The sequence below is a fragment of the Scyliorhinus torazame genome, chromosome 12 (assembly GCF_047496885.1).
Source record: "Scyliorhinus torazame isolate Kashiwa2021f chromosome 12, sScyTor2.1, whole genome shotgun sequence".
Classification (NCBI taxonomy): Eukaryota; Metazoa; Chordata; class Chondrichthyes; order Carcharhiniformes; family Scyliorhinidae; genus Scyliorhinus; species Scyliorhinus torazame.
The window spans coordinates 129,066,795-129,089,168 of record NC_092718.1 but is presented as its reverse complement, the minus strand read 5'-3'; positions in this window follow the sequence as shown (position 1 = coordinate 129,089,168).

Here is a 22,374-nt window from a genome sequence, read left to right as displayed (position 1 = left end):
ATACACAACGTTACTTTACATACCTTTTTTTCGGTTGTTTAGCGTATCATCTATTTATGTGAGAACATACATAGACATTTCATGAAAAACGGCGAATGCCCAACGGATGACGCTAATTAAATGATTGCTAAGTTTACCTCAGCACTTTGAGTGAAATTCGTGAGCACAGCAGTACTGAATACTTGTTATCACGATTTAATATTGGTTAGGTATGAGATTGAGAACAATGCAAATTGATACAAATTCACATTGGCTATTGTCAGAAAATAAGGTTGATGACAACGTGATCTCTTTCCAGCCAATCGCATGAACAAGTTAACACACGTTTCACCGTATATTTTTTATTGCAAAATTCATGGACAGAAAATTTAAACATGCTCAATTAGAATTCCAAAGTACGAATCTTGGGTGTTTAGTGCGGAATGAATTTAATGTGGAATGTGTCCACACCCATTTCAATCGCTTGACTTGGGATGTTCTGGATAGATGTTCATTTGCTGACGTTGTTCTTCCAGCTAGTACGTGCTGTGTGCTTGATATGTGGGCAGCACGGTAGCACAAGTGAATAGCACTGTGGCTTCACAGTGCCAGGGTCACGGGTTCGATTCCCTGCTGGGTCACTGTCGGTGCGGAGTCTGCACGTTCTCCCCGTGTCTGCGTGGGTTCCCACCGGGTGCTCCGGTTTCCTCCCACAGTCCAAAGACGTGCAGGTTAGGTGTATTGGCCGTGATAAATTGCCCTTACTGACGAAAATCGTTCGGAGGGGTTATTGGGTTTCGGAGATAGGGTGAAAGTGAGGGTTTAAGTAGGTCGGTGCACACTCGATGGGCCGAATGGCCTCCTTCAGCACTGTGTGTTCTATATGCTGTGGAAGGTGTTTTGACGAGTTGCTTATCTTAGCCTTCTATATATATATATTGCATGCCGCTTGCCAGTGGCTTGTCCACGGATTGGGTCTCTTAAGAGGCTGACTGGTTCCTTTGAGGAAAACTGTATTGTACTTAATTATGTCCCGGTAGCACAGTGGTTTGCACAGCTGTTTCACAGTTCCAGGGCACAGGTTATGTTTCCGGCTTGAGTCACTGTTTGTGTGGAGTCTGCACTTTCTCACCGTGTCCGCGTGGGTTTCCTCCGGGTGCTCCGGTTTCCTCCCCTAGTCCAAAGATGTGCAGGTTAGGCGGACTGGAGATGATAAATTGCTCTTAGTGTCCAAAAAGGTCAGGCGGGGTGACTGAGTTACGGAGATAGGGTGGAGGCGTGGGCTTAAGTAGGGTGCTCTTTCCAAGTACCGATGCAGACACGATGGGCCGAATGGACTCCGTCTGCACTATTAATGCTACGATCTGATCTATGTCCTCCTGCTTGAGAGAGGGTGTTCACGTTTCGTGGGAAGTCATAAGTTCCCATAATAATCCGAACTGCTGGTTGTAGACAGCAGCCCTGGTTTAGTGGAACAGAACGTGAGGCACTCGCTGCAGAATTCCCCGGTTTTTACCGTCTCTTGGAGGCACAACATTTATGCATATTTTCCATCTGTTATTCTACTAAATCGTTATTTCAATATGATTAGTGCTAGGAGTTTCACGTATGGTAATGAATTTTAATGTCACTGGGGCATGACAAAACTTCATTTAAAGTTTTGTAGGTTAATTGAGTGACACCTTAGTGGAACGAACGTTACTTGATTGTCATCAGTATACATATTTTAACATATCCAAGGATATAAAAATTCCAAAGATTTGCAAGTTAGATGGATAGGGCATGCTAAATTGCTCCTTCGTGTTAAAAAGTGGAAGTGTATTTACTGGATTGCTGGGACAGGGTGTGGCGTGGGGCTGGGAAAGATGCTCTTTCCAAAGGTCGGCCCATAATCGATGATCCAAACGACCTTTTTTGCACCGTAGTGATTCTATGTTTTGAGTCCTGAAAGTTTCGGTGCGTTGGGACCCCCAGAAGCAATGCACGCATTCAATTATTATCAACCTCCCGCCTCTCAAGTCAATGAAAGATCACCAGAGAGATACTGAATATTTTTCGGCCGTGGATTCTAGGGAGGTGACAGCAACGGTAGTTTGGTGAGTTATCAGGAAGTTAAGAAAGAGGATAAAGATGGCGGGACTGACATGTTCTGAATTCGGGAAAGAGACATTTAAATACGACTAGTGATCATCAAGCCAAAGGGAGCTGGGAGCGGCTGTTCTTTGGACAATCCACAAGGTAGTAGTGACCGTCACTATCAGTGGAAACTGAGAGTACAAGAACAACGTGTTCCTATAAAGGTCAAGGCTGCGACCAACAAGTCAAAAGTCATTGGGTGTCGAGGAATATGCAGGCTTTTAAAGGAAAAGAGGAGAATTATGACAGATATGGTGTTGAAAATAACGTAAGAATTACAGGCCCGGCTGCGGGTCCGCTTCCCCACCGACACACCTGAGAATGAGCTACTCAGGAAAATAGGGGGCGGAGCGCACCCCTAATTGGAGGAGGTCACCACAGAATTTCAACCCCCGAACAGCAGGCAGTTCGGGAAAGTAGACCCTGCGGGTAGTGCAATGGGGAGAATATTGTGGGCCAGGGTTCAGAGAACCCAAAGCTGTATCATGGAGTTCACCTGACCGACACATTTTAATAGATTGTGGTAATTGGGAGCACACGGGCCTACCTTGCAGGTGTAGTGCAACAGAGAGTAAAAGTACGTTTAAATTAAAACAATGTTTATTATGAAACCAGTTAACACTTTATACACCCACTCGAAAAATGTTAAGAATTATGAACACCAATAAATCCCATAAAGAATAGAGTACTCTATAAGTAGCTCTTCATCTTTCCTTGCAACATCCATTAGACAAAAACATCACTTTTTAGTGAAAGTCATCGGGTTTAACTTCTCTACTGAGAGCAGTTACCACTTTGAAATCACCAAATGACCATTCTTTAGCTTGCAGAGATTCATACACATCTTGCTGTGACTACAGCTTCTCCAAATCTAAAACGGAACTAACCACACCCTGTAGCAGACAGCCCAAAGCGAAAGTTAAAGCAGACAGCAAGCCCTGCTCCTCCCACGCTCTCACATAACTGACAAACACCCATTTCTTAAAGGTACTCTCACATGACAAGATCGGAGATTATTATGAATAGCGTGGGATAAAGTGAGTTGTATACTGTCAGCCTGGCCTCTCGTCTTTGACTCTGTCTACAACACTGGCGATTCAATAAAGTGGAGCTACTGTATGAGGTTAGTGCTATGACCTCTGGTCATTTCTCAAGCACCTCGGATGGCCGCTATCAGACCGGCACGCATTGCATATGTAGGTACACTTGAGAGTTTTCACGCCGAACCGGACACTGTACGGAGTAAGTCAGAAGATTTCAACTCGCACGAACGCCATCATCAGGTGCGAGCGGCATACCGCAACCTAGCTGACCGCCGTTGTCCGACAGACGAATGCACTAATCAGGAGCTTAACTTACCCAGACAGGCTGGACTAGTTGGCATTTGCAACGCTGATCGACCGGGTGACCGTCACGTAAACCATAACCATTGATTATGGTCCGACGGTACCGCTTCCATACCGCTTCGTAAACACTGGCCGAGTCCATAAGCTAATCCTTAATGCGTTTAAGGGGACTTGCTGTCCCATGAAAGTTATGAACCACCATGGTTAAATCGCTGGGAGGCAGCTTTATTGCCGTCCTTCGGTACTGGGAGATGCAGCGAAAGCTGCTAAAGGAGAATGCCCTGACCCACGACAAGGCCAACGACATAGCGCTTTCTCAAGAATGCACCGACCGCGGTCTCCAAGAACCTCATGTCCCGGCGGCCCTGAACATCGGGCGTCACCGAAATTGCGGCATGAAGCCAGGAGATGCGGACTTCCCAGGTTCGAAGCCACTACAGGTCCTGCAACCGCGACTCGCCCTGAAGCGACCGTGGATCTTCTAACGACTTAGCGTGCATGGGTGGCCGTTTCCAGTATCGAGTGGGAAACGAAGGCCAGGAACAAGGGTCCAGACAATTAGGTGACAATTAGGTGAGGGCGCAGTCCCACATCAACGGGCAAATCGTAATTTCCTCCCAAGAGACCGCATGCATTTCCTGGAGGACTTTCACGCTGAGGAGCCAACCCTACCGCTGCTTTGTGTGACTGGCCCCAGCACGTCTCCTAGCTGCTGTTAAACTGACACTGGTGACAGTGCTATTAAACGGACATTGGTCACACTACTGTTAAACGGACGTTTGCCGACATGGAACTGTGTACTGGAGCAGCGGTTTGAGTCGTCAGTCGACGCAAATTTACCGCCATCCGAAACGGTTTGCATCCACCAGAGCTTCCCGACACTGGGCCCGATTGGCCACGAATATCACGGAGCCTTTACAAATCGAGGGCGCAGCCCATACGCCCTAGTGCCCATGGCATATGTAGACCAGTTCATGTGCCTACCATTGGTGGTAGTCCAAGGCAATGCACCCGATAGGCTGTATCACCTACATCTGGATTGGTAACGTGTGTGCCAGATGTAACCCGTGGACCGGACGGAGCGCTGTCCAAGTTGCCGTCGGCTTTTGCGGAAGGCCTCGCGATCATTAAAGGAGCTCTGGCCATGATATATGTAGAGGAAAACGCCCAACCGCGGTATTTCCGCATCCACCCTGTGCCATACGTACTTCGAACCAAGGTTGACCAGTAATTGGACAGTTTGGAGGAGATGGGGATTATTCTTCCTGTTCAATACGCCAATTGGTCACGCCCGCATTCTCCGCGTTGAAGCAGGACGTGTCGGCGCCGCTCTGTGGCGACTATAAAATGACCGTGAACTAGAATCCTCGACTGACCGGTGTTCGGTACCACGGAACGAGTATCTCTACGTCTTGCACAGTCATGGAAAAACATTCACTCAACTGGACATGAGACACGCGTACTTGCAGCTGGTTCCTGAGCCGAGTTCCCGGAAATAGGAGATAATCAATCTCCATCGGAAATTGTACGAATATGCGTGGTTGCCGTTCGGAGTCTCCTCGGCTTGTGCGATATTTCAGAGGGTTATGGAAAAAATTATTTCGGGGATTGCCAAGGGTGGCCATCTAACTGGGCGATGTTGTCATCAGCTAGTCCTCGCATCAGGATCATGTGGAGAACCTAACCGAGGTCCTCGAGTAGATTGTTCGGGTCGGATTCAACCTCCTCGGAGAGAAGTATGTTTTCCATGCGCCGGCGATCACATATTCTGGATATTCAGTGAATAGCAGACGCCTCATGAGAGATAGTGGAGGAAAAGGTGCGAGCTATTCGCCAGGATTCCATCCCCCGTTACCAAATGGAATGCTGCCTCCCCCCCACCCTCCCCCAGTCCTGGCGAATTATTACAGGGAGTTGCTTAGCCCGCCTCACAAACTATTGAAGGAGGAATAGCAGAGGAACTACTCCACCCATCTCCCGCCACCAGAAGACAGGTTACGAGGTGAAGCAGCGGCTCTCCGCAGAGGAATTACTTTCCCATTTCGACCAAAGCAAGCCCCTGCTCACCACGTGCGATACCACACTGTACGACATCGGGGCGGTCCTGGCATACTGCATGCCAGATAGTCCGGAACGACCTAGAGCTTATGAATCTTGCACACTTATGGATGTCGAGCGGAACTACGTCCAGATAGAGCAGGAAGGCTTGGCAAACGTGGTCTCTGAGTGGAAATTCCACCAGTACGTTGATGGGTGGCATTCACGCTTTATACGGACCACAAGCAGCTGCTAGGGTTATTTAAAGATGATCAGCTTATTCCGCCCATCGCATCCACCTAGGTTCAACGGTGAGCCCTACTGCTCACTGCCTATGAGGACACGATGGGGCATCGCCCGGGCGCAAGCAAACCTACACACGGATGTGTTGAGCTATCTACCACTACCCATGAAGCGACTGGCTCCGGCCCCAGCCGGAGAGGTGATAGCTGCTCCCAATCCATGGGCTCTCAGCTTATATCAGAGAATGCACACAGACAGACACCCAGTTAGCGAGTGTACGACATGTGGTCAAATACGGTGCCCGACTTTTGGCGATACCAGGCTGCCTGAGGGCCTACGCCACCATGCGACCCTAGATGAGCATCTGCACGGTAACACAGTGGTTAGCACTGTTGCTTCACAATTCCTGGGTCCCAGGTTCAATTCCCAGCTTGGGTCACTGTCGGCGGGGAGTCTATACGTTCTCCCCTGGACTAGTTGGATTTCTTCTGCGTGCTCCGGTTTCCTCCCACAAGGTCAGAAAGACGTGCTCTTACTTAATTTGGACATTCTAAATTCTCCCTCCGTGTACCCGAACAGGCGGCGGAATGTGGCGACTGCGGGCTTTTCACACTATCTCCTATACAGTGTTAATGTAAGCCTACTTGTGGCATTAAACATTATTAATTAAAAAGGTGTTTTCCTGTAGGGGACGTGAGTGGTTGTACGGGAACGCGCACCCGTGCTGAAAGACGTCCATAACATGCACCACGGGTGGCCAAGATGAAAATGTTGGCGTCCAACTATTTTTGGTGGCCCAGAATGGATGCTGAGATCGACTCGTTGTCTAAAAATTTAACCCGGGTTCAGTGTGCTACATTCCTTGTGCAATGGACGTCCAATCGAAATGGCTCGAAGTACAATTGGTCCCCAGATTCGACCAACAACTGACAGACTGAGATCTATTTTACGCACGCATGGACTGCCCGAGGTCCTGGTGTTTGACAATGGGGTGGCATTCCTGTCTCAGGAGCTCACTTCATCATGGCCACAAATGACATCAGGCACATACGGACGGCCCTCTACCACCCGACATGCAATGGGCTGGATGAACGAGCGGTACAAACGTTCAAGAGAGCCATGAAAAAGATTACCACCTGGTCGTGTGAAAAGAGGTTGGTGAGGTTTGTTTTCATTCAGCGTACGACAATTCACGCTACAAACGCCATCACCACGGCAGAGTTACTAATGGGATTCGGACGCCGGGCTCGTCTCAGCCTCGTCCTACCCGCCGTCGGGGCACTTGTCCATTAGCGGCAGGACCGCTCATCGATGGACTGTCACCGCCATTCACGGACGTACACATTCACGACAGGTGACGCACGGCCCAGGAGAGACCTTGAGACTAGACGGCAACCTGGAATTCACCCGCCCGCTCTACCTACAGTTGATGATGGAGACACTGGGGCAACTGTGACGCCATGGACCCGACCAGCGATGACGCTGCCAGCGAGTCGGATTCCGACATGGAAATTGGACCGCTCGGCGATGATACGTCGGTGCCACTTGTACCAGCAGCCCTCCCGGCGGCGGCATGCCACGTTTCTCATGGATGCGGCGGTCCCAGATACGCTACAGTGCTTCCCCTGGGGCTCAAGGCGGGACCCTCTGCCTGAGAGCATGGACATTTCTCCAGGTTTGATGGGGTGGGGTTCTTACGACCCCCTATAGAGATTGAGTTTTACATATCCCCTTCCCTTCCTACATACCCTAGAATGAGCTACTCAGGTGTCTAGAGGGCAGGGCCCCGGCCTAACTGGAGGAGGTGCCATAGAATATAAGCGACAACCTGGAAGCTGTTCGGCGAACAGAGACCCTGCGGGGAGTGACGTGTGGAGAGGAGTGATTGGAATGGTACTTATTTTCTCAAGTAGGCTTGCATTAACACTGCGATGAAGTCACTGAAAAGCCCCTAGTTGCTAAACATCGGCGCCTGTTTGGAAAACAGAGGGAGAATTCCGAATGCCCATTACACCTCACAATGCACGTCATTCTGAACTTGTGGGAGGAAACTGGAGTACCCGGGGATAACCCACGCAGACACGTGCAGAACGTGCAGACTCTGAACAGACAGTGACCCAAGCTAGAATAACACCTGGGCCCCTGGCGCTGTGAAGCAGCAGTGCTAACTACTGTGCCACCGTGCCACCAGTTTCAGCGTGTGTATAATTCTATCGATTATTGTAACAAGACGGGAATGAAGTGAGTTGTAACCCGTCAACCTGGCCTCTCGTGGATTCTTTGCCTATGCCTACTGGTGTAATTACACTTTGACCGAGTTAGGACAGAAGCAGCTTTAGGTGAAATAACGCGGGTGGGCAACATTATGGAAGGTCCCAGTGTGTTTTATAATTATATCGATCTAAACATGGTAACCAGCGGAAGCGTAGGACCACTTCGGAGCAAACTGTCAAACTCTGTGCGGAGCCGGAAGATGTAGGTGAAGTTTTGAATGAGATTTTGGCATCGGGTGTCACCATAGAGAAAGGTGATGTGGAGATAGGCATCAGATCGGGGACCGTTTAATTGAGCGCATGTGCATTGGGATGGGAGATGTATGTCTGGCTTGATGGGGTCTAAAATTCGACAGTTCCCCACGTCCAGAAGTGAATTATTCTGGTCTGCTGTCTGAAGCAAGTGATGACATTGCACGAGCTCTGACGTGAATTTTCGCATCCAACCTGTCCATAGGAGTGGGGCCAGCCGGCTTTTGGGGAGATAATGGTCTGCAATTATTCTCGTATGGAAGGAACAATGAGCCAGATAATTGAAAGCCAGTGAGCCTAAAATTAGTGGCAGAGAAATTAGTTGAAAAATAAGTCTCAGGTGAAATTATGAATTGCCACTTAGAAAGGGGGGTATTAATCTGGGATGGCCAACATCGCTTTGATAGCTGGGGATCAGTCTGACAAATTTGATTGACTTTTGGAGCGCATGCCTATATGTGTACCTACATGTGTACAGCAGTGCAGTTATTATGATATGCATGGTGTTCGGTAATTTATTTGACATGTCTTTGCATGGAACTTGGAATCCACAGAAATTTGTCAAATTTGGATTCAAAATTTGTATAGTGCCAAGAGGCGAAGCTTGATGCTTGACGGCTGCTCTTGTGCATGGAGCTCTCTGTCCAGTGCTGTACCGGAGGGTTTCTGTGCCAGGACCGTTGCTGTGCATCGTGTACATTATTGATCTCGGCGTCAACGTTCCAAGTATGATCAGTAAGTTCGCAGATGTCACGACAATTGGTGTTGTGTTAAGCAGGGAAGCCTAGATTACAGTACGATATAAATGGGCTTGCCAGGTGAACAGAGGATTGGCATTTGAATTTTAATTCTGAATACTTTGAATTGATGCAATTTTTGGGGAACCAACACGCCTTTGAAACGGCAACTCTGTCATGAGCCTCGGCCAGCACCTGCACAAATGCCCCAGGCTTTGGATTTGCTGTTCCTCAGCCGAAGCCGTCGCACCCAATGCCTCCGCAGCAGACGCCACTCGTGCGGTGTTTGCTGGCTGCACGCATAGTCGGCACCACGTCCTGATGCTGCACGTGGTTGAACTACGAGAACTGCACCTGCAGATTCTGGAGTTCACCAAAAAACACTCATGTATTTGCTGGCTCGGGAAATACGGTGGCGCAGTAGTTAGCACTGCTGCCTCACGGCGCCAAAGTCCCAGATTCGATACCGGCTCTGGGTTACTCTCCATGAGGAGCTTGCACATTCTCCCCGTGTTTGCGTGCGTTTCACCCCTAGAACCCAACGATGTACAGGGTAGGTGGATTGGCCGCGCTAAATTGTCCCGTAATTGTAGAAAAATAATTGGGTATTCTTTATTTTTAAAAAATGTATCCTCTGAATCTGCGACTGCAGCTCCACTCTAGATGGGACTGTCCATTCCAGAAGCCCAGAAACTATATGTGTGGCAACTAGTCCCTAGCATCGGCCTGCCTTCCGATCGTCCGCACGTTCGTGCACTTCTACCTGCACCTGTTGTACTGGGTCAACTGTGTTGTGCGCACAAGATAGTGTTCCAGAAGCCTCTACAATAACATGGCCAACGGAGCTGAGTGTCGCTGGGATAGTGGACAGTGTTGGAGACCTCTGTGATGCGAAATCACTGTTGTGCTCCGACACAAGCTCTGGGGTGTCATGAGTCTCGGGTGGAGCGCTGGTGACCGCGTTGCTCTCATGACGGCCCTGTTCAGGTGCCCCGACTTTTGCACTGGCAGGAGGCTTGGGGCGCCAGATGGATCAGCCCCATCCTCCAAGACACAGGACAAAATACGTCATTCAACACCAGGACGGGGTGGGGGGGGGGGGGGGGGCGAGGGGGGGGGGTCCGCATTGGCGTCGTTTTGCGTTGGTGGGGATGAGGGTGGTGTGGATCTGACGATACTGTAGGGGTGGTGTTGGAGAGATGATAATAAAACGTGTCATGGGAAGCGCAATGCAGTCTCACTTCCACGCCCGTGCTGACCTCCACCTCCACGACCTCCCTTTCCTCCGGGTTGCCTGCCTCATCCGATGGGTCAAATAATGAGTATTCAGGTAGGAGGGCATCACTGTGGTGCAATGTGAAAGTAGAGATGGTAATTCGAGACATAATTTGATCGTCAGCTTTGGTTGATAACGGTAAAAGGTGGCGGTGCCAGAAAATGTCGCTGCAGGACAGGGCGCAAAGGCCGTCGAAGGAGACTGTGTGCATGTGTGCGTGTGTGTGCACGCACAAGGTGGAGTGGTGTCTGCATGAAGGTTGCGAGAGCATGATTAATAAAGTGAGCAAGGTCGAAAGGAATGTCATTTTAAGTCAGTTAAATTGCCGTTTTGAAATATCGGAAGTGACTGTATGGTAAAATCACGGACGCCAGGCAAGATGGCGCACGGGAAGTCGTTAACCAATGTTTCTGGAACATACAGGCCGGGACAAGGATAAAGTCGACACGCCCATGGACCTGCACATTGCTAATCTATGTGATGCTGCGCAACTCTGTTTCAGACCTCATATCTCATCTGGCACACCGAGAGCGGTCATCGGACAATTGTAGTTGAACTGTAACCCTAGTCGAATGCAGATATTAAATCATAACCGCCTAAATAAATTGGTCTTCTTGTGCAGAATGTAGCCATGTTCTCCTTATTTGTAATCTTCGACTATTTCTGTTGTTATACATCAGATAAATATAGAAATAAATTCAAATAAAAGTAAGGAGGCAATTGCACGGAAGGGGCTGCCGAGCAGATTCATCTGGATGTTGCGAGAATGGATACTTTCAGCAGTGGGGGCTGAATAGGCTTGTTTTTCTTTCCAAAACCAGAAATGTTTAGGGGAAAAATTAGTGCTGTAGAAAGATCAGATGGCGTGTCAACACGGTGGATAGCAGCAGCTGTTCGCCTCCCTTAAAGTGTTAATAACAGGTTGGCTCAGTGGCGCAACGGTTAGCACTGCTGTCTCACTGTGCCGAGGACCAAGGTTCGTCCCGGTTCACTCTCCGCATTTAGTTTCCACATTCTCCCGATAGGCCTTGCCCCAACACAAAATGACTGAAAGGGATGTGGATTTGCCACGCTAAACTTCCTTTTAATTGGAAAAGTAAAGAAGGAGTCAATAAATAGTGTGCATAGTTTTCTGGTGATGGGCAGATGGTGTTGACGGGGCTGAGGGATGAAAAAGTCAACCAGAGCATGGTGGGAGTCTGCGATTTACTGCCTTGGAGGGTAGCAGAGGTGGGAACCTGAGACCAATGACAAGTACGAGGGATAAGCACATGAATCGTCATACTATTCAACACCATGGGCCAAAGTCTGGAAATCGGGATAAGTTAGGTGCATTGTAATTTTTGACTGTAGATTTGGTATGCTAAAGGATGTCTCCTGTGCTCTATGACTCGAAAACTATATCACAATTTGTCACAATTAATTACCCCTCTCTGAAGGCAAAGTTGGTAAAATCGACTATCTTACACTTCTGAATATCTCAACAATTCTGGGATTGCTGATATCCTAATGAAGTTGCTTATCGACATTTCATCTTAAGAGTGCATTATATTTTACTCATAATAACATGTTGCGCTGTGACAGAAATTGACATTATTTGTTGATGTGTGTTTTCTGCAATATTTACAAAAAATACTTTGTCATATTTTCGAAAAGGTACACTGCTGAAACAGTTCCACTTGCAATAATATACAGCCAAAAATATACAGTCAAGTTTCACGATGCTTACCTGCTTCCTTTAGAGCTTCTTTAAGTTTGGACAATTCTGGATCGTGAGAGCAAAGCAAACTGTTTTCTTCACAGCATTGAATGGTACTGATTTATTTTCAGTGAATCATAAAGTCATCGCAGCATAGTGGCAGTTTATTCGAACCATCATGTTAGCTTCGTATGGTGTAATAAATGTATCCAATTCCACCTTTCTTAACCTGGATCCCAAGAAGTGAATTTTCTGCACGCGCATGCATAGCGAATGCAATTTTGAAACTCGACAAGTCCCGTTTCCTGAAATGCACCAATAACATAAATAAGTCACCTACGTATTCATAAAAACAGGACGACACAGAGAATAAGAGCAGGAGTAGGTAATTCGGCTCATCTAGCCTGTTTCCACATCAACTACGATCATGTATGAACATCCAACTCAATAGCCTGTTCCTGCTTTCCTCCATGCCGTTTCAACCAAGAACTACATATAAGTCCTTCTTTAAAAATAGTGGGCAGGATTCTAGGCCGGCCAATTCAGTAATTGGGAATCCCGATTGGGCGGAGAATTGGTTCCAACGCTGAAATCGCGTTGGGTGGTGATTTGTAAAATAATCTTTATTGTCACAAGTAGGCTTATATTAACAAGGCAATGACGTTACTGTGAAAAATCCTCGTCGCCACATTGTGGCGCCTGTTCGGGTCCACAGAGGGAGAATTCAGAATGTCGAAAGTACCGAACAGCAGTCTTTTGTAACTTGTGGGAGGAAACCGCAGCACCTGGAGGAAATCCACAAACACCCGAGGAGAACGTGCAGACTCCAGACAGACAGTGACCAAGCCAGGAATCGAACCCGGGACTCTGGAGCAGTGAAGAAACATTGCGACCCAATATCCCCCGATTTGATGCCAAATCGCAATTCTCAGTCACCTTGACAGCGGCGTCAATGCGTTCTGGAACAATAAAAGCCGTTTGCATATCATTAGCAGGCCCAAACCGGTATTCGAGTTCAGGGCCTTCAAAATGCTCCACTGGGCCGAACTCCCGACGGCGCAGTTCACTTGTGCTTATAAAAATCGGGAAACTGGTAATGTGGCTGATGAAGGAGAAGGAGGTGGTAGGTCACAGTGAGGCGTTACCGTAGGCTGCTACTCCTGAAAGTGGCCTGGCTGGCTTGGGTGGCGAGGGCGTATGTGGGCTCTGTGAGTTGATGACTGCGGAAGGACCATGGGGCTGGGATGACCAGGCACGGGCCGCCATATACGCGGCCTACAAGGCAGCAGTCTTGCTGCCTACCCGAATGACCATCCACTGCCACCCTGACTCTGCAGAGTAAAACCGCCCATTTGGCTGCTAGGGGGTGGAGATGGGGTCTTCCAGGACCACCATGTGACCATTTAACCTGATCTATATGCTTAGGCACGGAAAAATACACGATGCTAACATTTCAACCCCTTTCAGGTCGCCCTCTGAATCCCTGCAGACAATGAATTTTGGAACTCAACCAGCAATGGTGGTCTTCCTGTGAGTCACAGCAGCCTACGGAGAAGCGCTGTGGCTGAACGAGCTGTCCCTGCATGAGGTGGAAGAAGCTGCACCAACGAAGCCTGCTGGAGAGAAGCAGGAGGCAGCTGCCCAGGGTGCAAAGCCGGCTGCTTAACTGGCCAAAGAGGAGCAGGCCGTGCAAAGGATGCACCGCATGAGGCCTCGCCTGTCTTGGCAGCGCCTGTCATTTGAGGATCTGCAGGACTGAGCATGCTGTCAAAAACGCTGGCGGAGCAGAGAGACAGTTTAACAGTACAAAATAATGACATCCGGTACCGCTGGCGAATAGGGGAGGACACCCGCACCCAGTGTCCTTCAAGCTGACAGTTGTCCTGAATTTCGATGCGACAAGCTACTTCCAGGCGCAAAGTTTGGTTCTGTCTGAGATCACGCAGAACCCAGTGCACAGATGTAGTGCTGTCACCGACTCCCTATTTGCCCAGTCGGCACAACACATTAATTTCAATTTGAACCGACCCACCTGGATTCTAGGCAGTAGGGTTCGCCACTGCGATGGGGTCACCCGGTCCAGGGGGTGATCAATGGGATGTACGGAGGTCGCCATACCAACGCCTGTAGATCACAGGCCGCTCTACACAAACTAAAAGGTGTTCCACTCGATGTACATGCAGCTGATATGTGACCATGAGATGCGCATCACAAACGTCTGCACGTGAATACCTAGCACTGTACATGATACATTGTACCTGGCGCACTCGACGATTCCTGACATGTTCCATGTGCCCTTTCCTCCAATCTGGGGGATTAACACCTCGGTGACATGATTTACCCGCTGCGGGCGTGGCTGACGACACCTATCAAGAGGACACAGACCGACGCCGAGACCCGCTACACGAACGCACACAGCGGCCAGGGGTGTCATTTTGCGCTGTTTCTGACTCCTGATGTTACAGTTCAGTTATCTGCACTGCTCTGGAGTGGCAATCCAGTTTGACGCTGAGAGGGTTGATCGCATAGTGGCGCTATTTGCATTCTCCACAGCATCATGCAGCAGATAGGCGACATGCTGAAGGAGGAGAATGGAAACCACCAGTCGTCGGTCGAGGAGGATGCTCGGAGGGCGGGGCTGGTAAACACCTGGGGCTCAGGCAGGCATGGGTGGCCACACGGCATATGCAACAGGGCCAATGCACATGAGCCACTCTCATCGCCAACTGGTTCCCCGACTGTGGGCAGGAAACTGGCCAGGGGCAAGGACAGCGTAGCGCACTGCCACATCCTTCTATTTCCTTCACACCTGGCCACACCATCTGCCTGCGAGCCCGCCGTGTTACATACCTTCCACCCTAAGGTTTATTGGCCCATGGTCTGCAGCAACAACGGGTCAGATTCATGGGATGGAGGATGATGAAAGCCAGCTCTGGGATGAGTTCTGCTGCTCTACGTCGTTTGGCAATTTCTGGCTCCAGCGGACGGACTTACTTTGCAATGTCCACCAATGTGGTCCTTGCATGCGAGGTGGCTATTTCTTCACATGGTTCTATTGCATCACTGGGGTAATGGTTGTGTGTATGGTCGGCGGGAGGGAGGGTAGGGCAGAGAGTCCATCCCACCGACAACGTCCATCCCACCGACAACGTCCACCAATTCCACAGCACCCCAAGTTGCTCTGTCCGGTCATGACAAACGAGCCCAACTCTCAAACACATCACAAAGACCTTAAATTCATTGCACATCCCTAGGGGCCGTTCAGGGATTGGTAATAAATGTTGGCATAACGAACGACATCCACATCCCGGAAATGAATTGAACAAAACAATTATTTACAGATACGTGCCCTGGCCCCTTTAAGTCAACTGTGCCCTGCGCTCTGTTTCCGGCTGTTTGTCTTTCTGTCCATACACGCCCTAATGCTACATCTAGGTGGATGACCAGACAGTACAACTGGAGTGGAGTCGAAATGCTGTGATTTCCGCCCCGGAACCTGGTTTCCCATTGGGTCCCTTCTTCTGGGGCTACTGGCCCTCAATAGGCGATCTGCAGCTCCGCAGTTTCAGGAGGCGTTTTGCCGCCCTGTTCTACGCGTTGCCCAACAGGCGCGCCAGGGATAGGAGGTGGTGGTAAGACGTGATACTGCGGTATTCTGGCATCTTCCCGGCAGAAGTCACTGCCGCGAGCCCTTTCACGTCCTCCTACGTCGAGGTGCCCGATGGCTGTTGGACTAGTCCATGGGACAGGGGTGCAAGGGAACCTATCCCCAGACACTCCACCACCACCTGACCTTGCCAGGCATGGACGCCCACCCTGGTCTCCACAGGGGTCTGCATATTCACGGACATGTTGGACAGGGGGTTGACCACCTCCATCGGGTACCAACCACTTCACCAATTCATTGTGCCAGCACATTCGGGGACTCCGTGACATCCGCCAGTAACTGCACCATTTCTCTCTGGCAGTGGGCCCACCTTCCTTTGTGTCTGCGCCACGTCGGCCACTGGCTGGTCACTATTGCTGATGTACTTATCCGTACCCCGCTGTGTCTCGGCCACACTCAGAAGTGCCGCAGCAATTTCCAGCTATCTCTCGATATGCCGATCTGCGAGGTGGCATATCTGACCTGGGACCGCGCCGGCGATCCCAATAACGCGCCAGGCCCTGGACAAACTGGTCCATAGTGGAAATCCTCGCCCCCATGCTTCCACCGTCGACGCCACACGTGCGTTGTTCGCTGGGTGGCACGCAGGTTGGTACCACCTCCTGATCCAGCTGCTTCTGGAGTTATGGAACGTTCACCGCCAATCCCTCATGTAGTCCCAGGCTCTATGCCCGTATCTGCATTAACGATGGGTCTATCCAGTCCCGAAGTCCGAAAACTATCTTGACCGCAGCCAGTTCTAAGGGTCGGCCCATTTTCCGACCGTCCAATCTCCTCTCCTGTGTTCACATCTCCACATGATATACCAGATCTGCTCTGTGGTGCGCACTGGATAGTATTCCATGTCCCTCGTCACCAAAATGCCGAACCAAAGTGTGTGTCACTGGCATGGTGGAGGGTGTTGTATATACCTGTGAGGGGAAGTCATTGTCATCATCCGACACGAGGTTTGAAGTATCTTGTGGCACATGAATATGGTTCTCCTCTGTGCTGCTCTCCACATACCTGGTCGGCACACGGCGTGGGGGAGTGCAATGGCTGGTGGCGGGGGACACAAGGTGGACCCGCCCCTTCACCAGCAGCTCCTGCAAGACACAAGACACGATGCATTATCAAGCCACGTGCCAAGGATTGTGGGTGTGGTGAGGGTGCTGGTTGGAGTGAGGGTGAGTGTCCTGGTGCGGGTGAGGGCGAGGTGGGGTGAAGGTGGGTGTGAATATGTTGTGAGGCTGGCGTTGGCGGTCATGTTCGTATGGGCGTGTTGTTTGGAGGGTGTTGACATGAGTGTCACGGGGTACCGCAACTCAGCGGGGTCTCAGTACATCGTCCGTGGCCGATCGCCACTCTGGCGACCACAATTTCCTCTGGGCCTCTGCTCAGTTATAGTATGGTGCCGCAATTTCGGCGGTCCCCTTCCTGTATTCTCCCGCTGCCGGCGTTGATGGGCACATCCCCCTGTTAAATTTCATTTGTTGGCACCCCTATTCAGTTGTCCACTCAGAACCTAACACCTAGTGGCTTTGCTTGCTCTACAATCTCGGAATTCATTGTTCATTTCTTAACATATGTAACTCAAAACTGACTTCAATTTGTCGCCGTGCCTAATCAGTTGGCTTGGCCAATGAAAGCTTCTAACTTTCCTCTTCTCTCTCAGTCCCTCAGCACATTTTTTTGTTTTTAAATTGAGGTGATGTTTCCTTGCAATATTCAACAATTCATTATTTCTTGTCTGTCTTGTTTCGCACATTCCCATGAGGTGTCTTCACTGATACATGTTATTGACAAACGGGAGGAGGAGAGAGTCCCGCCGCCACCCAATATTGCGCTTCTGAGGACCATGTGGTTGTGGAACAGGAACGTTCCGGCAAATATCGTGACGGACACAGCCACATGTTATTCGGCATCGTTAATTTCACATTGTTGTCCCAAATGTAAAATGCTTGTTTCCACTTATTGGAAAATGTGCACCTTTTTATTTCTCTATTCGCCTGCCTTTAACTAATTCGCCTTTTAATTTGGAGTTTTAATCTGAATCTTCGAAAATACTTAACATGAGTTATATATGGATGTTTTAATAATCAGTGACCTAAATGGAACGAACAGACTATGGAACGATATGAACGGTACTGTGGGGCAATGAAATAAAGGGTACAAATCAATGTTTCTGATCTCAGAACCTGACTGATGCTATTATATATTATACCATGATCTCAGAGGAGAGGGAGGGGAGATATTCCATACGGTGACGCTTAGGTAATAGAGAGCAGGCTCATTTGTTGTCAGTATTTGTCAAGTTCAAATCCACTTTAATCAGTGAGTTCCCAGTCAAAGACACATAGTAACTACCTTTCTGTTTTTCCTTCAAAGATTCGTCTGGGAGGGAGAAACACCCTGAATTCAGTAATTCAGCCATATATTGGAAAGCACCAATGCCGCCTAATCCGTACATTTATGATATATTGCATGTGCAATATCATGCTTAATTCTTGTACTTGATTCTTGAATAAACAACGAAATGGAGCATTTGTAAAAAAAAAAGGACGCTCAGAATACGATGTAATTAAAGTAAAAGTCAAATGATCAGATGGGAAAGGAACAGAATCAAAATACGGCCTCGGTATGTGAGCATTTGCATAGTCTGCTCAGAACAATATGACTGAAACAGCATGACACGGCGAAGATGATAATGGTATTATGAAGCGAATTGAGACTTGTGCTGAAACATTTCAAGATCAAATTGATAATTTTTAAGTGGAGGGGGAGGACAAAATTGGAAGCCCATCGTTTTGTAAAGGACAAAGTAGAACTAAAGGAGCAAGTAAAGTATTTTGGAGATCCACGTGCAAAACTCTGACAGGAACAACATACTTTTTCATAAATAAGCCTCGGCCCTCTGCTTGTCTAATACACCAGGTGAAGACATTTATCAGCAATAAATTCTGAACAGCAGAGCTGTTCGTTAAAGTTTTATTCGCCAGTTTTTCTTGGTGGACATCGCATTCAAATTGCACCGCTTATGCCACAAATTCGTTTCTAATCATGAAAGGCGGAAGTAATATCGCTCATCGTCCATCTATCCATCTGTCCACCCATCCATCCGTCCATCGGTTCATCCGTTCATCAGTCCATTCGTCCGCCCGTCCACTGTCTATCACTCTATCGGTCTATCTATCCATATAACTATCTACCTATCTATCTATCTATCTACTTATCGTGCCATTTATCTATCTATCTATTTATTTATCTATCGATCGATCTATCTGTCTGACTATCTTGTTATCTATCAACCTGTCTGTCTAATTATCCATCTATCTATCAATCTATCTATTGTCATGTGAGAGTACCGTTAAGAAATGGGTGTTTATCAATGGGTGTGTATATACATATCTGTAGTGAGAGTACCTTTAAGAAATGGGTGTTTATTACTGCAATGATGTCAGAGAGTGGGTGGAGCTGGGCTGTCTGTCAGCTTTTTACTTTCGCTTTACGTTTTTTGTTGCAGGGTGGGTATGGTTTCGTTTTAGTTTTGGAGAAACTGCAATCACAGTTGGATGTGTGTGGATTTATGAAAACATAACGGGGCAGCACGGTAGCACAAGTGGATAACACTGTGGCTTCACAGCGTCAGGGTCCCAGGTTCGATTCCCCGCAGGGCTACTGTCTGTGCGGACTCTACACATTCTCCCCGTGCCTGCGTGGGTTTCCTCCGCGTGCTCCGGTTTCCTCCCACAGTCCAAAAACGTGCAGATTGGGTGGATTGACCATGCAAAAATTGCCCTTAGTGTCCAAAAAGAGTAGGAGGGGTTACGGGGATAGGGTGGGAGTGAGAGCTTAAGTGGGTCGGTGCAGACTCGATGGGCCGAATGGCCTCCTTCTGCACTGTATGTTCTATGTTCTATCATAAGAGTGTGCATTTGCTGTTTTCAACGTGGTAACTGTTCTCAGTAGTGAAGTTAAGCCTGATGTATTTTTGTTAAAAGGTGTTTTGGATGTTAAAAGGAAAGTAAGAATTACTTAGTGCTGTATTTTTGGGGTATTGTATTTGAATTGATGGTTGCTAAGATGTTCACTGTATGTCTTAAAAAAGTTAACATGGGTTCATACAATAAACATTGTTTTGCTTTAAAAATACTTTTCCATTTCTGCTGTCCTACAGCTGAAGAGTGGGCCGTGAGCTCCCCATACCACAATCTATTAAAAGTTGTGGGTCAGGTGAACTCCATGATACACATGATGCTCTAAACCCTGGCCCATAACAAATTGGGGGCTCGTCCGCGTTAAAAGTCTGTCTATTGGATTCACTTAGTGAACTTAAAGACAGTGAGGAGTGAGCATATTGCGGTTGCTTTTCAGGTGTGGCATTTTAGTTTACGTAGGGAGTGTGTTGTGGACCATGGCTTTTTCAGAGGATCTGAAGTTCTTGGGGGTGGAGACAGTCACACGCAGTACTTTACAGACAGAGACACAAAACAGACTGTTAGATTTGGCAGAAATATTGCAGTGAACATCACCTGTCAAAATCCGAATACATTAGGTAATTATGGCGGTCACGAAGCATTTAAAGCTGCCTGAGGTACAGTCTGACTCATTAGAAATGGCAAAGATTCAGTTGCAGATTAAGCAACTTGAACATGAACACAATTAAAGCAGCTTGAATATGCAACGAGAGGAAAAGAAAGAGAAAGGGAGATACAGATCGGGGAAAAAGAAAAGGAGAGCGAAGACCGAAACAAAGAAGGAATAGCCCTAGCAGAACAAAGGGAAAGAGATAGAGAGGAAAGGGGAAAAAAAGAGAACATAGAACATAGAACATTACAGCGCAGTATAGGCCCTTCGACCCTCGATGATGCGCCGATCTGTGAAACCACTCTAAAGCCCATCTACACTATTCCCGTATCGTCCATACGTCTATCCAATGACCACTTGAATGCCCTTAGTGTTGGCGAGTCCACTACTGTTGCTGGCAGGGCATTCCACGCCCTTACTAAGCTCTGAGTAAATAACCTACCTCTGACACCTGTCTTATATCTATCTCCCCTCAATTGAAAGATATGTCCACTCGTGCTAGACATCACCATCCGAGGAAGGAGGCTCTCACTGTCCACCCTATCCAATCCTCTGATCGTCTTGTATGCCTCAATTAAGTCACCACTTAACCTTCTTTTCTCTAACGAAAACAGCCTCAAGTCCCTCAGCCTTTCCTCATAAGACCTTCCCTCCATACCAGCAACATTCTGGTAAATCTCCTCTACACCCTTTCCAATGCTTCCACATCCTTCCTTAAATGCGGCAATCAGAATTGCACGGAATAGTCCAAATGCGGCCGCACCAGGGTTTTGTACAGCTGTAACATGACCTCATGGCTCCGAAACTCAATCCCTCTACAAATAAAAGCTAACACACCGTATGCATTCTTAACAACCCTCTCAACCTGGGTAGCAACTTTCAGGGATCTAAGTACATGGACACCGAGATCTCTCTGCTCATCCACACTGCCAAGAATCTTACCATTAGCCCATTACTCTGTCTTCCTGTTATTCCTTCCAAAATGAATCACCTCACACTTTTCTGCAATAAACTCCATTTGCCACCTCTCAGCCCAGCGTTGCAGCTTATCTATGTCCCTCTGTAACTTGTAACACTGACCGCACTGTCCACAACTCCACCGACGTTAGTGTAATCTGCAAATGTACTCACCCATCTTTCTACGCCTTCCTCCAGGTCATTTATAAAAAAGTCAAACAGCAGTGGCCCCAAAACACATCCTTGTGGTACACCACTAGTAACTGGACTCCAGTCTGAACATTTTCCATCAACCACCACACTTTGTCTCCTTCCAGGTAGCCAATTTCTGATCCAAACTGCTAAATCACTCTGAATCCCATGCCTCCGTATTTTCTGTAGTAGCCTACCGTGGGGAACCTGATCAAACGCTTTACTGAAATCCATATACACCACATGAACTGCTTTACCCTCATCCACCTGGTTGCTCGCCTTCTCAAAAAACTCAATAAGGTTTGTGAGGCACGACCTACCCTTCACAAAACAGTGTTGACTATCTCTAATCAAATTATTCCTTTCCAAATGTTTATACATTCTATCTCTTGTAAACATATCCAAGTATTTGCTCACAACAGAAGTAAGGCTCACTGGTCTATAGTTACCTGGGTTGTTTCTAGTTCCCTTCTTGAAGAAGGGGACAACATTTGCTAGCCTCCAGTCTTCTGGCACTATTCCTGGAGACAAAGATGACTTAAAGATCAAAGCCAAAGGCTCAGCAATCTCCTCCCTAGCTTCCCAGAGAATCCTGGGATAAGTCCCATCCGGCCCAGGGGACTGATCTATTTTCACACTTTCCAGGTTTGCTAACACCTACTCCTTATGAACCCCAAGCCCTTCTAGTCTAGTAGCCTGAATCGTAGTATTCTCCTCGACAACGTTGTCTTTTTCCTGTGTGAATACTGACGAAAAATATTCATTTAGCAACTCTCCTATCTCCTCGAACTCCAAGCACAACTTCCCACTACTGTCCTTGTCTGGCTCTACTCTCACCCTAGTCATTCGTTTATTCGTGACGTATCTATAGAAAATTTTAAAGAGAGTGTTTGAACTTCATAAAATGGCTATGAAACATAACAGTCAGTTAAAGTTGGCAGACGTAATGGGAAACGTACAATTGGGCGACAGTGATGAGGTTAGTGAGAAAGAGCGTCATGGTCGAAGGCTTGG